Source organism: Oryctolagus cuniculus, chromosome X (assembly GCF_051225735.1).
Source record: "Oryctolagus cuniculus isolate XC-2025 breed Fujian yellow rabbit chromosome X, ASM5122573v1, whole genome shotgun sequence".
Lineage (NCBI taxonomy): Eukaryota > Metazoa > Chordata > Mammalia > Lagomorpha > Leporidae > Oryctolagus > Oryctolagus cuniculus.
This window is the reverse complement of record NC_142888.1, coordinates 32,941,016-32,957,488: the sequence shown is the minus strand read 5'-3', so window position 1 is coordinate 32,957,488 and position 16,473 is coordinate 32,941,016. Positions and strand designations below refer to the sequence as shown.

The 16,473-nt window shown below is 43.4% G+C and overlaps 1 non-coding gene across 1 annotated transcript; it reads left to right on the top strand.

Annotated features, from left to right (window-relative positions):
* On the top strand, window positions 1-107 carry LOC127485008 (U6 spliceosomal RNA). Its single transcript, XR_007912217.1, has one exon. It is a non-coding gene; the product is annotated as a U6 spliceosomal RNA (small nuclear RNA).
* Window positions 108-16,473: the final 16,366 nt, after the last annotated feature.

Here is a 16,473-nt window from a genome sequence, read left to right as displayed (position 1 = left end):
GTCCTTGTTTCAACAGCGCATACACTAAAATAGAAAAGACACAGAGAAGATTAGCATGGCTTCTGCAGGAGGATGACACTCAAATTCGTGAAGCATTCCATATTTTTCTGTGATGTAGTAGGTTAAGCCTCTGCTACAGTGCCAGCATCCCATATGGGCAGCGGTTCATGTTCTGACTGCTACACATCTAATTCAGCTCCATGCTACTGGTCTGGGAAAGCAGCAGAGGCTGACCCAAGTCCTTGGGCCCCTGCACCCGCATGGCAGACCTGGAAGAAGCTCCTGACTCCTGGCTTTGGATGGGCCCAGCCATTTGGGGAGTGAGCCAGCTGATGGAGGACCTCTCTCTCTCTCTCTCTCTCTCTCTGTCTCTCCCTCTCTCTACCTATAACTCTGTTTCTCAATAAAAATAAATAAATCCTTAAATAAAGAGAGAGAGTGAGAGAGAGAGAGAGAGTTCAATCACTGATTCACTCCTCAAATGCCTCCAACAGCTGAAGCTGGGCCAGGCCAAAGTCAAGAGACTTTATCTGGGTCTCCTGTGTGGATGGCAGGAACTCAAGTACTTGAGCCACCACTGGCTGCTTCCCAGGCACATTAACAGGAAGCTGGATCAGAAGCACAGAGTATCTGGGACTCACACCAGGCACTGGGATATGAGATGCAGGTGTTCCAAGTGGTGGCTTAACGCACTGTGCCACAGTGGTTACTCTCTTTCCAGTTTTGGTGGTGTTTACCTTTTAATTCCATTTTTACAAATTTTGTAAAGATTTATTTATTTAATTTAAAGGCAAAGTGGCAGAGAGAGTCACACACACACACACACACACACACACACACACACAGGAGGGGCACGGGGATATATCTTCTATCTGCTGGTTCACTCCCCAAATGCTGACAACAGCTAAGGCTGGCCCAGGCTGAAACCAGGAGCCAGGAACTCCATCCAGGTATCCCATTTGGGTATTAGGGACTCAAATACTTGAGCCATCACCCTTGCTTCTCAGGTGCATTAGCAGGGACTGAATCGGAAGTGGAGTAACTGGGTTTTTCTTTGTTGAGAGACTTTTTAATGTTGAATTAATCTGATTATTCATTACTGATCTATCCAGATTTCCTATGTCTTCATGATCCAGTTTTTGCTAGATTATATGTGTTCAGTTTTCCATTTTTTGTCTACACTTTCCAATTTTTTGGCATATAGTTATTTATAATAGTCCTTAATTATTTTTAAATATTTATTTATTTATTTGAAAGAGTTACAGAGAGGCAGAAAGAGAGAGAGAGAGAGAGAGAGAGAGAGAGAGAAAGAGAGGTCTTCCATCTGCTGGCTCACTCTCCAAAATGGCCGCAATGTTCGGAGCTGTGCCTTTGGAAGCCAGGAGTCAGGAGCTTCCCCTGGGTCTCCCACACAAGTGCAAGGGCCCAAGGGCCTGGGCCATCGTCCACTGCTTTCCCAGGCATAGCAGAGAGCTGGATTGGAAGTGGAGCAGCCGGGACTTGAACCAGCACCCACATGGGATGCTGGCACCGCAGGCGGCGGCTTCACCCACTACACCACAGCGCCAACCCCCTTAATTATCCTTTGTATTTATGTGATATCAGTCTTCTTTTTCATATCTGGTTTTGTTTATTTGGGTATTCTCTCTTTCTTACTTGTTTTGTGCCACTAAAGAGCTGTCATTTTTTTTTTCAAAAGCAACTCTGTTTCATTGACCTTTTGTATTATTTTTTGGTCTGGAGTTTATTTCTGTTCTGATCTTTGTAATTTGTGTCCTTCTACTGCTTTTGCTGTATGTCAGAGTGTGGTATGTTGTGTTTCCATTTACACTTGTTTTAAGCAATATTTTCACTTTCCTTTGTGATTTCTCCAGTGGTCCATTGCTCATTCTGCAGCATACAGTTTGGTTTACATCATGTTTCGTATAATTTCTAAAGTTCCTCTTGTTGTTTTCTAGTTTGTATTCCACTGCGGTCAGAGAAGATACAGGATATCATTGTGACTTCTGTGAATTTGTTGAGACTTGTTTTGTGGCCTAACATATGGTCTCTCTGGGAGAATGATTCATGTGTTTATGAGAAGAGCGTGTTTACTGTGGCTGCTGGACTACGTGTTCTGTGAACATCTGTTAAGTGCAGTTGGTCCGGTTACATAGCTTAACTCCAATGTTTGCTTGCTGACTTCATCAAAACAAGCTGTCCATTGATGAACGCGGTGCACTCAAGTCCCAACTATTATTGTATTGGAACCTAGCCCTTCATTTAGATCTGATAATCTATGTTGTATAAAACTGGGTGCTCTGTGGGTAGGTGTTTGGCATAGTAGTTAAGATACCCCTTGAGATGCTTTTACCCATCTCCGTGTGCCTGGTTCTAGTCCCAGCTCTTCTACTCCAGATCCAGCTTCCTGCTGCTGCACACCCTGGGAAGCAGTGAGTGATGACTCATGTACTTGTGTCCCTGCCACCCACATGGGAGACCCAGGTGGAGTTCTAGGCTCCTGGCTTTGGCCTGACCCAGCCCTTACTGTTATGGGCATTTGGGGAGTGAACCAGCAGGTGAAAGAGCTCTTTCTGTCTGTCTCTCATCTCCCTGTCTTTAAAATGAAGTGAAAATAAAAACATAAAAATTTAGAAAAGTAACAAAAAATAAAATAAAATTAGATGCTCTGGCATTAGGTGCATCTACATTGAAAATTTTTGGCCGGCACCGCAGCTCACTAGGCTAATCCTCTGCCTTGCGGCGCCGGCACACCGGGTTCTAGTCCCAGTTGGGGCGCCGGATTCTGTCCCGGTTGCCCCCCTTCCAGGCCAGCTCTCTGCTGTGGCCCGGGAGTGCAGTGGAGGATGGCCCAAGTGCTTGGGCCCTGCACCCCATGGGAGACCAGGAGAAGCACCTGGCTCCTGCCATCAGATCAGCGCGGCGCGCCACCCGCAGCGCGCCAGCTGTGGCGGCCATTGGAGGGTGAACCAACGGCAAAGGAAGACCTTTCTCTCTGTCTCTCTCTCTCTCACTGTCCACTCTGCCTGTCAAAAAATAAAAAAAAAAGAAAATTGTTATATGTTTTTGTTGAATTAATCATTTAATCATTATATAGTGACCTTTTTCTCTTTTTACAGTTTTTTTTTTTTTTTTTTTTTTTTTTTTTTTTTTTTTTTTTTACTTAAAGTCGATGTATTTGGTTTATTAAGGTGCTTCAAAATGTTTATGGAGGTCCATGTGTTCATGTGTTCGGCTCAGTGGTTAAGCTGCTGCTTGAGATGCCTGCATTCCATTGTGTACTTGAGTCCCTGCCACCAAAATGGGAGACCTGGATGGAGTTCTGGTTCCTAGCTCCAGCCTGGCCCAGCTCCAATTCTTGCAAGCATTTGAGGAATGAACCAGCAGATGGAACATCTCTCTGCCTGCTTGTTTCTCTCTCTCTCTCTCATCTCCCTGTCTTTCATACCCATAAATTGAATATTTGTTTCTATAATGGTGTTCCATAAGTGTCAGAGGTTTTCTTCATCCTTTGGATGTTTTATATTTTCTGTGTAGGCTATTTCAGGAAGGTCGGTGTTCAAGTTAACAAATTCTTTATTCTGCCTGATCTAGTCTATTGTTGAGGTTCTCAACTACATTTTTTTTATTTGACTTATTGGGTTCTTCAACTTCAAGATTTCTGTTCTTTGCTGAATTTCTCACTCATATATATTAATTTTCCCCCTAATTTTGTTAAATTGTCTCTTTTTTGGTATTTCATTGAGTTCCTTTTTTATTTTTTAATAGATGAAATGAATATTTAATCTTGGGGGAGTATAAGAATTTTCTTAGCACAAAAAAGAATTAATAGATTTGACAAAGCATAAATGTATGTCTTACATGTAAAACACATGCCAAATGTACAACTTAAATGTAAAAGAAATGCCAAATGTAAAAAAAACCCAGCAAATTAGAAGTTGAACAAGTATTGCTATCTTACCAAAAATACTCAATAAATGAAGTGCTTGTATTGATTAAATGTTATTTTTGTGAAATGAGGAAAAAGCCAATAACAATTTTAGATGACATAACAGTAAAAGGTAATTAAATGCTATCATTGTATTAAAAATTAACTGTTTTGGGGCTGCTGCTGTGGAGTAGTGAGTAAAGCTGCTGCCTGCAGTGCCGGCATCCCATATGGGCACCGGTTCAAGTCCCGGCTGCTCCACTTCCGATCCAGCTCTCTGCTGTGGCCTGGGAAAGCAGTGGAAGATGGCCCCAGTGCTTGGGCCCCTGCACCCACGTGGGAGACCTGGAAGAAATTCCTGGTTCCTGGCTTTGGATCAGCGTAGTTCTGGCCATTGCAGCCAATTTAGGAGTGAACCAGCAGATGGAAGATCTCTCTCTCTCTCTCTCTGCCTCTCCTTCTCTCTCTGTGTAATTCTGACTTTCAAATAAATAATCTTTTTAAAAAAAAAAAAAGAAAATGAGTGCTTTTGATTGACCATTTAGAATTTAGTATCATATAATTTTAGTATCTATAATAAACATAATGAAACACGTAAAGATATAAGGCTCACACATTTTTTTATTTTAAGAACATTAAGTCCCTTATGGTCAGAAGTAATTACTCTATATCCTTCACAATAATACTCTAAATATATTCACTCCAATGACTTAGGTCTCTTTATATTATACATTAACTGTATTTGCTAGTATAATTTTGAAAAAAATATTTGTTCATTGAGTTCTTTAGAATCGTTCTTTTGACTCTGTTTTAAGGCACTATCAATTTCCTTTTTGGGGGGTCTGTTACTATGCAGTTATTATGCTCTTTGAGAGGTTTCATTTTATCTTACTTTTTCATATTTCCTGTGTCTGCATGTTGGTATTTTCACATCTTGTGGATCTATTGCTACCAGTGTTACAGGTGGCTTACACAGTAAGAGACTTTCTCCAGAAGATGTCGATTTGGCATGCTATATTGGCTTGGGTTCCACTGGTTTTGGTTCCCATTGAGTGACATCAGGTACTTTCTGTATAGTGTTTTCAGCTATAACCAATGCTTTGCGTATGGTCGTGTGGCTTCAAGTGTGGAGAGCCTGTCCATCTCTAGGATAGCAGAGGTGGAGACACTCTAGGAGCCCAGATTGATGGCCAGGACTTTGATGGCCCAGATTGATGGCTACAGGACTCCCCAGAGCCCAAAACTTCAGATGTCCATAGTGTCAGTGGGGAATTTTAGGAGCTTCCTTTGTACCTTTTCCTCATTGTGGGAGGACTTTCTTGAATTCAAACTAGGCCCATGCTGAGCAATGGGACAGTCAATGCAAGGCACCATGTTCCCTTCTTTATCAGTCATTGCCATTTATATGTTAGGAAACAAGAAACAAAAGGAGTAAATTAAACCTGAATCAAGAAGAAAAAAATAATAATAATTATTAGAGTTGAAAAACAGAAAATAGAGAAATAAATATGACCAAAAGGTAATTTTGTGAAGATAAAAGTAATAGACCTGTAGCCAGGATAACCAAGAAAAGTAGAATGAAGACACAAATTACCAATATTAGAAATATAAATGGGGGCACCACTATTAATAAAGTAAATTTCAATAGGATAGTAGGAAATACTACAAACGAATCTAGGTCCACTAATTTACTAACTTAGATGATATAGATCAATTCTTCAAAAGACAGAATCTATTCAAACTCATTCAAGGAGATTTAGGCAACTTGAGTATCCCATAGTGTATTAAAGAAATTGCATTTATAATTAAATATCTTCTTTAAAGAAAACTAGGCATGGATGGCTTCATTGGTGAATTCTGTCAGATAGGAAGGGAAGAAGCAATATCAAATATACACAATATCTTCAAGCAAAGAGGAAGAAACCCTTCTTGGGTAATTTTTACCTTGATATAAAAACCAAAAGGAAACATTACAGAAAATGAAAACTGTACTCTATACCTCTCATGAACTTACACACAACATCCCTTAACCAAATATTAGTAAATTTAATCCAGCAAAATGTACAAAAGATAATATATCACAACTAAATGATATTTATCCCAGGCATGCAAAACTGTTTCAACATTCAAAAATCAATCAGTGTAATTCACAGACTAAATAAGAAAAATCATATGTTCATATCAGCAGATGAAGAAAGAGCATTCAGCAAGCTCCCATGATTAAAACTCTCAATAAAGTAAGAATAGAAGGAAATTTCCTTAACCTAAGAAAGGACATCTATAAATGAGAGCCATAGGCAACAGCACACTTCATGGTGAGAGACTGTTTCCTTCCTGTGCTACAACTGGGAACAAAGGAAGGTTATAGTCTCTTTCCACTCCTGATTCAATAACATACTGGAATTTCCAGCAAGTGTGATAAAGCAAAGAAACAGAACACATAAGATGGCAAAGAAAAAATAAAGCTTTCCTTATTCACAGATAACATGCTTTTTGTTGTAGATAATCCAAAAGAACATATAAAGAAAACATCCTAGAAATAATAAGTGGTTGTATAAAGGTTGCAGCATACAAAATCTATATCCAACAGTCAACTCGCTTACCATACCAGCAATAAACAATTAGAATTTAAAATTTCAGGACATCAATTTTTCAAAGATTTATTTATTTGAAAGATTTATTTATATGAAAGGCAGAGTTACAGAGAGGGAGAGGCAGAGGCAGAGACAGAAGTCTTCCATCCAATGGTTCACTCCTCAAATGGCCACAATGGCCAGGGATGGGCCAGGCCAAAGCCAGCAGCCAGGAGCTTCATCTGAGTCTCCCACATGGATGCCAGGGCCCAAGAAGTTGGGCCATCTTCTACTGCTTTCCCAGGCCATAAGCACAGAGCTGGATCGGAAGTGGAGCAGCTGGGACTAGAACTGGCATCCATATGGGATGCAAGCACTACAAGCCATGGTTTTACCCACTACACTACAGCGCTGGCCCCGATATATGCCATTCTTAGTAAGCATAACTAAACTTGCACAGACATATGCCTTCTCCTCAGTTTTCTCAGCAAATTGAACATTTTTACTTCTGAACATTTCAAATGTAATTTTCAAGTTTTAGTTCCTAGCTATTTATATTTTATTTATGGCATAATTTTTTTTTCTGTTTCAAGAGGCCTTACTTAACAATTTTATTCCAGATTCACGGTCACATACATTCTATGATTTAGATACACACGTATAGAAGAGAAATTCACAAAGTTTGTGGAGAAATGGATTTAAAAGATAAGTTTGGGGCTGGTGTTGTAGTGCAGCAGGTTAAACTGCAGCGTGTGATGCTGGCATCCCATACTGGACCGCTGATTCAAGTCCTGGCTTCTATATGTACCTGAGAAATCAGTAGAAGATGGCCTAAGTGTTTGGGCCTCTACACCTACGTGGGAGACCTGGATGGAGTTCCTAGCTCCTGGCTTCGGCCTGGTCAGCATGGCCCAGCCCTGGTTGTTGTGGCCATTTAAAGAGTGAATCAGTGGGTAGAAGATCTCTCTCTCTCTCTCTCTTTCTCTCTCCCTCTGTTACTCTGTCTTTCAAATAAATAGTGCAATTTTAAACAGATGTTTATTTTGCTGCAAAAATATTTTGAAATTCATGCAGTTTTTTCAAAACACAAGTTTCATGAACTTCTTGAAGACTCCCCTATGCATGAATTTTAGTTTTGAAACAAAATAAACATGTTTTTAAAATAATTTTTTCATTTTTAACTGGAACATAAAAATTGCAAATATTTCTCGGTTATCCTGTGATGTTTCAATACATGATATATTGTGTAATGTCCAAACAGGGTAAACATATCTATCTCCTCAAGCGTTTAACATTTCTTTATGGTGAAAATTTTCAAAATTCTTTCTTCTAGTTTTTCATAGAGAAACATATAGAACATTATTATTTTATAGTCACCCTACTAAACTCACCCTTTTTTATTTATTTATTTGAAAGTCAGAGTTAAACAGAGAGAGAGAAAGAGAGGCAGAGAGAGAGAGAGGTCTTCTATCCGCTGGTTCACTTTCCAATTGGCCAGAACGGCCAGGGCTGGGCCGGGTCTTCCACACAGGTGCAGGGGCCCAAGGACTTGGGCCATCTTCTACTGCTTTCCCAGGCCATAGCAGAGAGCTTGATGGGAAGTGGAGCAGCTGGGACTTGAACCGGTGCCCATATGGGATGCCAGTACTGCAGGCGGTGCCCTTACCCGCTATGCCACAGATCCGGCCCCTAAGCTTACCCTTTCTTTAAGATTTTATTCATTTATTTGAAATGTGGAATTAAAAAGAGATAGAAAGAGATTCCATCCACTATTTCACTCCCTAAATGACTGCAATGGCCACGGCTGGGTCAGGCCAAAGCCAGGAGCCAAGAGCTTCCTACGAGTCTCCCTCGTGGGCGCCGGGGCCCAAGGACTTGGGTCATCCTCTGCTGCCCTCCCATTCTCATGAGCAGGGAGCTGGATCAGAAGTGGGCCAGCTGGGACTTGAATCGGCACTGTATGATATGCCAGCTCTGCAGACAGAGGCTTAATCCACTGTGCCACAATGCCGGCCCCTAAACTTACCTTTTTAGTCCATTTTTTAAAGAGATTTATTTATTTATTTGAAAGTCAGTTACACAGAGAGAGGTCTTCCATCCGCTGGTTCACTCCCCATTTGGCTGCAATGGCCAGAGCTGGGCCAATCTGAAGCCAGGAGCTTCTTCTGGGTTTCCCAAGTGGGTGCAGGGGCCCAAGGACTTGAGCCATCCTCTCCTGCCCTCCCATTAGCATGAGCAGGGAGCTGGATCAGAAGTGGGACAGCTGGGACTTGAATCAGGACCCATGTGGGATGCCAGCTCTGTAGACAGAGGCCTAATCCACTGTGCCACAATGCTGGCCCCCAAACTTACCCTTTTATTCCATTTTGCCAGAACTTTTTGAAGTCCCTTTCTAGGTGGATGTGTGTGTCTTTAAGAATGATTGATTATTGACTTTGCGGTCTATCTGCTTACTGAGTTTTAATTTATTTGGAATACTTCCTTAAGTATTTTTCTTTCATATGGTATGAGAGCTGTCTTCTGATACAGACACCATCATTCCTACCTCTTGGTTTTCATACTCTTGTTTAATCTCCTCCCCTTGCATGTAAACTGGGCCTCAGGACTTGCTTCTAATAGAAAAAGAGAGAAGTGCCAAGATATCATTTTCCATATTATGCTGTAAGATCTTGGATATGCCGTGTCTCTCTCATTCTACCTTGGATTACTTGCCTCAGAGGAAGCCAACTGCCATGTCATCAGGTATCCCTGTGTAAAGGCCCTCATGGGTAAGCGTGGAAGCAGATCTTCTGAGGCTTACCAACAACCATGCATGTGAACTTGGGAACAAATCCTTCAGCCCTAGTTAAGCCTTCAGATAAGTCTGCAGTCTTGACTGCAAGTTTATAAGAAGCATTGAGATAGACACACCTAGCTTGGGAATATTTGGATTCCTGAGCTATAGAAACTACAGAGAATAATAAATATTTGTTATTTTAAGCTACTAAATATTGGGATAATTTGTTATACAGCAGTAGATAACAAATGCATATGAAAAATTGAAGAAACATTCTATATTTTTATGCCTGAAAAGATATTCTAGTAAATTTTGAGTCAAAGAGGAATTTCTATATTTATAATTTATTTATGTGAAAGGCAGAGAGACAATGAGACAAAGATCTGCCATCACTGGTTCACTCTCCAAAAGTCTGCAGCAGCCAGGAGGGAGGTGTGTGTCAGGCGAAAGCCAAGAGCTGGGAACTCCATCTGGATCTCCCACATGTGTGGAAGGGAGTCAGATACTTGAGCCATCACCTGCTGCCTCCCAGGGTGCACATTAACAGGAAATTGGATCAGAAACAGAGCCAGGACTGAAACCAGGCACTCTAATATGGAATGCAGAGACTCAAGCAGTGGTCTAACTGCTGTGCCAGATACCTGCCCCCATAAAGAGGAATTTAAACCTGAAATTTGAAAGTACGAGTCAATGACGACAAGAGCACCATATCTATCTATCTATCCATCCATCCATCTATCTATCTATGAATGACAAGGGGACAGCCCCTTCTTATATCCCTCTGCACCAGAAATGTGGCTACTGCCATTACAAATCCTAGTGTGACTGACACCCAACTCTCTAGGGCCTGAAGACACATCTTTGGAAGCCAAAATCATCTTCAAAGTCCAAGTTTTTAATGATTTATGTATTACTAAATAAGAAAAAAAACAAAAGGAAAATGAACCAAGATGCCATTCTATTTCATATGTCCCACACACTTCACAAAATTAGTAATCTTGCAAGTGTATAATTTACTCATAGATAACAAATCTTAGCAATTTAGTATTTGGTAGACATCCTTCAGGGATCTCTTTTTGGATACTTTTAATATATTTTAACTTGTCCTAACTAAACAAAGAAAGTATGTGACAGAATGACAGAGAGAGAGAGAGAGAGGCAGAGACACAGAGGGAGAGAGATCTTCCATCCACTGGTTCACTCCCCAGATGTCTGCAACAGTTGGGGATTTGGGCCGAGACAACACCAGGAGCCAGGAGCCCCATCTGAATCTCCCACATGGGTGTCAGGAACCCAACTACTTCAGTCATCATCTGTTGCCTCCCAGGGTGCACATTACCAGGAAGCTGGGATTGGAAGGAGAGGCGGGACTCAATCCCAGGCAATCCAGTATGTGATGTGGGAGTTCTAACAGGCGGCATAACCTGCTGCACCACAATGCTTGCCCCTAGAAATACTTCTTAAATGATGAATAGGAGAGAGAAAGAAGAATTACCAGTAATGTTATCATCTAGACATAACATTTTTAAAGGAAAGGTAGATATATTTTGCCACATGAAAATATGTTGTATGAGGGGTCTTCAAAAAAGTTCATGGACAGGTGTGTGACTGACTCAGTGGTTATGATGCCTGTTAAGGAAGACATCAGACTGCCCGAGTTCAATGCCTGGCTCTGGCTCCTGACTCCAGCTTCCTGCTAATATGCGCCCTGTGAAGCAGTGCTGATGCTTCAAAAATGTGGGTTCCTGCTACTCATGTGGGATATTTAGATTGAGCTCCTGACTCCTACTTGAGCAGATGTGGGCTTCCAAAGATGTGTATCTTCAGGTTCCAGAGAGTTGGGTGTCAATCACACTAGGGTTTATGATGACAGTAGCCACATTTCTGGAGCAGAGGTATTGGGTGGGGGGTGGGGTGGTGGTGGCTGTTCTCTTGTCCCAAGCAAGCCAGAGTGATGCTGGGGCTTGAGGTAGCAGTAGTGATGGCTCTCCAACTGTGTGAGATGTGGATGGGATCCTCCCCAGGTCCTGCTGGGTGGGTTTTACTGATGCTAAGGCTGACAGCATCATGAAGTCAAGTGCCAGCACTAAGACCTTGCCCCAGACCCATGGGATGAACACAGGTTATGCTGAAGATTGTGCACTGGCAGGCATGTATCTGGGGAAGTGTAACACAGGTAGGATCTTTCCTAGGGCCTGCAGGCTATGCTCTCAGCAAGATGATATCCCTGGGTAGGGAGCTGAGGAAGGAGTGACGGGCAACTGCAGCAATGAAGAGTTTTGTTCCTGTCTGCCTGCGGGCCTTCAGAGTCTCTGTGCTGATTGCAGATCTCATTATTTCCTTACTAAAGTAGTTTTCCCTCAGTTCTAATAGTTTATATAGAGAGCCTCATTTCCTGCATGATGGTGTCCCCAACAGGGGTGCCAGAGCAGGAGAGGCGGTTCAAATGCAAATTAAACAGAGAAGGTAACCATGGAAAATGAAGGGCTGAGTCAGGGTGCACCCACCCGGACCTTGCCTTCAGACACCCTCACAGGCCATGAGCTGAGCCCTCCACATCTCCGTCTTCCTCAGCAGGTGGATTGCATGTTCCACCAAGACACAGAGGGCTCTGGATGTGGTAACATCAGCCACATGGGAACTGTGCCCCACCCCCCACACCATGAAAGATCCTGCACTGTCTCCAGGCAGCTCTGACCTTGGCCCTGGGCACAGACACCAGGCACCTCTTTTAATTTCTGCTGCAGCCCTGTCAGTTGGACGACAATGATCATTAGGCCCGTTCTACAGCAGAAGGAGCTGAGGGGCAGCAACGCTAAGTCGTTTGCCTCCAAGGCGTCACTGTGGGCAAGAGGGACAGGGCAATGCCCTAGCCACACCCTGCTGACTCCACAATGCCCACACCCAGGCGCTCTGCGATACGGAATCCCTTGCAGAGCTGACTCTCAGTGCATGACGTTTCTGTTTTCCATTGTCTTCTTTCTAAAGGGGGCGGGCAGCCCTCCCATTTGATGGTCACTCTCCAAATGCCCACAGTGCCTGGAGCTGGGCCAAGCTGAAGCCAGGAGCTGGAAATGCAATCCAGGTCTCCCACGTGGGTGGCAGGAGAACAAGTACTTGAACCATCACTGCTGCCGTCCAAGGTCTGCATTAGCAGGTAGCTGGAATCAGCAGCCAGCAGTGGGGAGCAAACCCAGGCACTCCATGTGGGAGGCAGGCATCTTAACTGCTAGAGCAAATGCCTGGCCCTTCTGTTGTCTTCCAAGCACTCGAGCCGAGGACTGACAACATCTCCTGTGCACAAACAGCTTTCGCATGTTTCAGGACACACCCAGGTAACCTACCTCATTCCCCTCTTCTGACAAAGATGAAAATCTCAAACTCACTTTCCCCACCCTCTTCCTGGACACGGAAAATCAGCTGTGCATCAGATTACCAAAAGCTAACCAATCGGGACTATCAATCTTTAGTCACCTCAGGTTCCAAATGTCTGGGACCCTGCCCTGATTCTTCCAGTTGCTGATCCCGACTCCTCCTCTGACTGGACTACAGACAATTCCAGAGAGCACTGCAAAGTCTCCCAGTAACTGGCATGGCCAAGGCTCCCCAGATCACTAATCCACGGTCATGGTCAATTATTATGTCCTAGGGAGAGGATGTTTAGCTGCCTGCCATGGGAACCCTGAATAATGTCCACCAGAGGCCCCCCAGTGCCACACCTGCAGCAGGTGTCCAATCACTGACTTCTCAGGCTGCCAATCACTGACCCAAGAAGTGTCTGAAAATTGACTCATGGAGAGGCCAAACCCTGACCACTGCTGGAGGGTGTTATGGCTCCCGTTCCAGACACCAGCCCAGTATTCCTCAAGAAATCATCTACTCTCCAGGCTGACTCCATGTCCCACTCATTACAGTTACCCATAGGACACCAAATCAGTAATTCCAACCGTTTTCAAGATATGACTTCCAAAGTCCTCAGATCCCTAAAGATTCCAGGTTTTCAGCCGGCAAGCACCTCAGATCCCTGGTTCCTAACTCCCAGAGGTTCCAATCACTGATCTCAAGAAAAAACCTTAAGATCCTCCAGAGAAAATTCATGCTTACAGAGGTGCTCATCAGCTCTCAACTGCATCTCCTCCCCAATTAATGTGCACCAATGGTATGCTTAAGATATCTATTCACTATCCCAAATTAGCACCAACCCTAGGTCTTGCTGTTTCTCATTTATGTTTCAAATTCATTCTTACCAACTTTTGATGCAAATTAGAATCACGGAAGAACTTCTGAAATGTGCTGATACGTACACCTCAGTCTTGAATTCTTCAGTCAGTATTGCTGAAGTGGGACTCATGAAAATGTATGTGTTCCAAGTTCCACATGCGATTCTGATGTTCAGTGAAAGGTGATCACTAAACCACTGATGCTGCCCCACAAAGCTACTAGAAATTATTTTTTTTTTGTAAAAAAAAATTATTTGAGAGGCAGAGTTACAGACAGAGGAAGAGAGAGACAGAGAGGTCTTCCATATGCTGATTCACTCCCCAAATGGTCAATCCGAAGCCAGGAGCCAGGAGCCAGGAGCCAGGAGCCAGGAGCTTTTTCCAGGTCTCCCATGTGGGTGGCAGGGACTCAAGCACTTGGGTCATCTGCTGATTTCCCAGGTGCATTAGCAGGGAGCTGGATCAGAAGTGGAGCAGCCGAGATTTGAACCAGTGATCATATGGATGCTGGTGCTGCAGGTGGAGGCCTAACCTACTATATCACAGCGCTGGCCCAGCTACTGGAAATCATCACAGGAAACCTTGCAATGACCAAGACTGGTTATAGTCTTGTAGTCCAAAGATGGGGAAGCAAGTTTTATTTAAGGGAAAGGAATGAGGGTTTGTCACCAAGACAGAAGTTATCATTTCTTGTAATCTAACCACAAAAGTGACATCCCCTTACTGTTAAGGTATCCTATTGGTTAGAAATAAGTTAGCCGGCGCTGAGGCTCACTAGGCTAATCTTCCGCCTTGCGGCGCTGGCACACTGGGTTCTAGTCCCGGTCGGGGCGCCGGATTCTGTCCTGGTCGCTCCTCTTCCAGTCCAGCTCTCTGCTGTGGCCCGGGAGTGCAGTGGAGGATGGCCCAAGTACTTGGGCCCTGTACCCCATGGGAGACCAGGATAAGCACCTGGCTCCTGCCTTCGGATCTTTGCGGTGCGCCGGCCGCAGTGTGCAGGCCGCGGCAGCCATTGGAGGGTGAACCAACAGCAAAGGAAGACCTTTCTCTCTGTCTCTCTGTCTCTCTTTCTCTCTCTTTCTCTCGCTGTCCACTCTGCCTGTGCAAAAAAAAAAAAAAAAAAAAAAAAAAAAAAGAAGTTATTCAAATGGAGATTACACAAGGGATTACTGAGGACCAGCTTTTTTTTTTTTAAAAGGTCTATTTATTTATTTGAAAGTCAGCATTGTAAGGGGGTGGGGGGAAGAAGGGAGGGAGAGAGAGAGAGGGAGAGGGAGAATGTCTTCCATTCTCTGGTTCATTCCCCAGATGGCCAGAACTGCCAGGACTTGGACAATTGTCAGGTCAGGGAGCTGGATTGGAAGTGGAGCAGCTGGGACTCGAACCAGCTCCCATACGGGATACTGGCATCTTAGGCAGCGGCTTTACCTGCTATGCCACAATGAATTCTCCAGGGGGACCGTCTTAAGAGCTAATTCCCCAGGAACATACTCTAAATAAACAAATATAAAATGAGAAGTGAGACCTCAAAATAAGAGAGCAAAACTATGTTCAACAATCACTTCTGGGATAAAATATACACCCCCTGAGGTATACACTCATATCGTTAAATTATGGTAGATGAAGCGATTTGGGACTTTGGATAAATACATCACATGAGATTTCTTGAAGCAGAATTAACATAAGAATATTCAAGTAAACAGCTTAAATTTCTGTAGAAAAAAAAAACTTAAAAAGCAATACTGTTCATTGTTAGGCACAATCAGAGGATAGAATATCTTTCTCTACAAAAAGAAAGGTCCAATTATATTCTGATCAAATCGTAGAGAAGATGATATAGTTGATATAATTTAAATCTAGTAAAAATAAAAATTTTCAATCTAACGAGTTTTAGGGGAAAACAAAAATGAGCACAAGCTTCATTAAGCCATTTAGAAGGATAAAAGCTATCTGTAACATCAATAGGAAGCACAACATAGCCCAAAAAGATGAGTTTTTTTTTTTGACAGGCAGAGTTAGACAGTGAGAGAGAGAGACAGAGAGAAAGGTCTTCCTTCCATTGGTTCACCCCCCAAATGGCCGCTATGGCCGGCACTGCGCTGATCCGAAGCCAGGAGCCAGGTGCTTCCTCCTGGTCTCCCATGCGGGTGCAGGGCCCAAGCACTTGGGCCATCCTACACTGCCCTCCCAGGCCACAGCAGAGAGCTGGACTGGAAGAGGAGTAATTGGGACAGAATCCGGCGCCCTGACCGGGACTAAAACCCGGGGTGCCAGTGCTGCAGGTGGGGAGGATTAGCCTCGTGAGCTGCGGCGCCGGCCGAGATTTTTATAATTATACAAATTTAAATAGACTGAATCTCAAGACACAAATGTGGGATTAAGGGAAAAATTATGCAAGGGGTCCTCAAAAAGTTCATGGAAAACACGTATGATGAAAAACCTATGTTTGGATTTCAAAATTTGTTCACACCAGATAGACCTATTTTTCAAAGATTTATTTATTTATTAGAAAGGCAGAGTTACACAGAAAGAGAAGGAGAGGTCTTCCATCCACTGGTTCACTCCCCAAGTGGCCACAATGGCCGGAGCTGCACTGATCTGAAGCCAGGAGCCAGGAGCTTCTTCCAGGTCTTCCACGTGTGTACAGAGGCCCAAGGACTTGGGCCATCTTTTACTGCTTTCCCAGGCAATAACAGAGAGCTGGATTGGAAGTGGAGCAGCTGGGACTCGAACCGGCACCCATATGGGATGCCGGCACTGCAGGCAGCGATTTTACCTGCTATGCCACAAGTCTGGCCCCTAGACCTATTTTTTGAATTTTTTCTTCCCACAAACTTTTTGAATACCCTCGTATACTTATACCCAGATACAACAAGTACATCTCTAGCAAAGAGAAAAATGCAGAAGAAAAAAGGTTCAGGATAAGCTATACCAGGTAAGTGGCAGCAAAACAAAAGCAGTAGTGGTGATGTACTT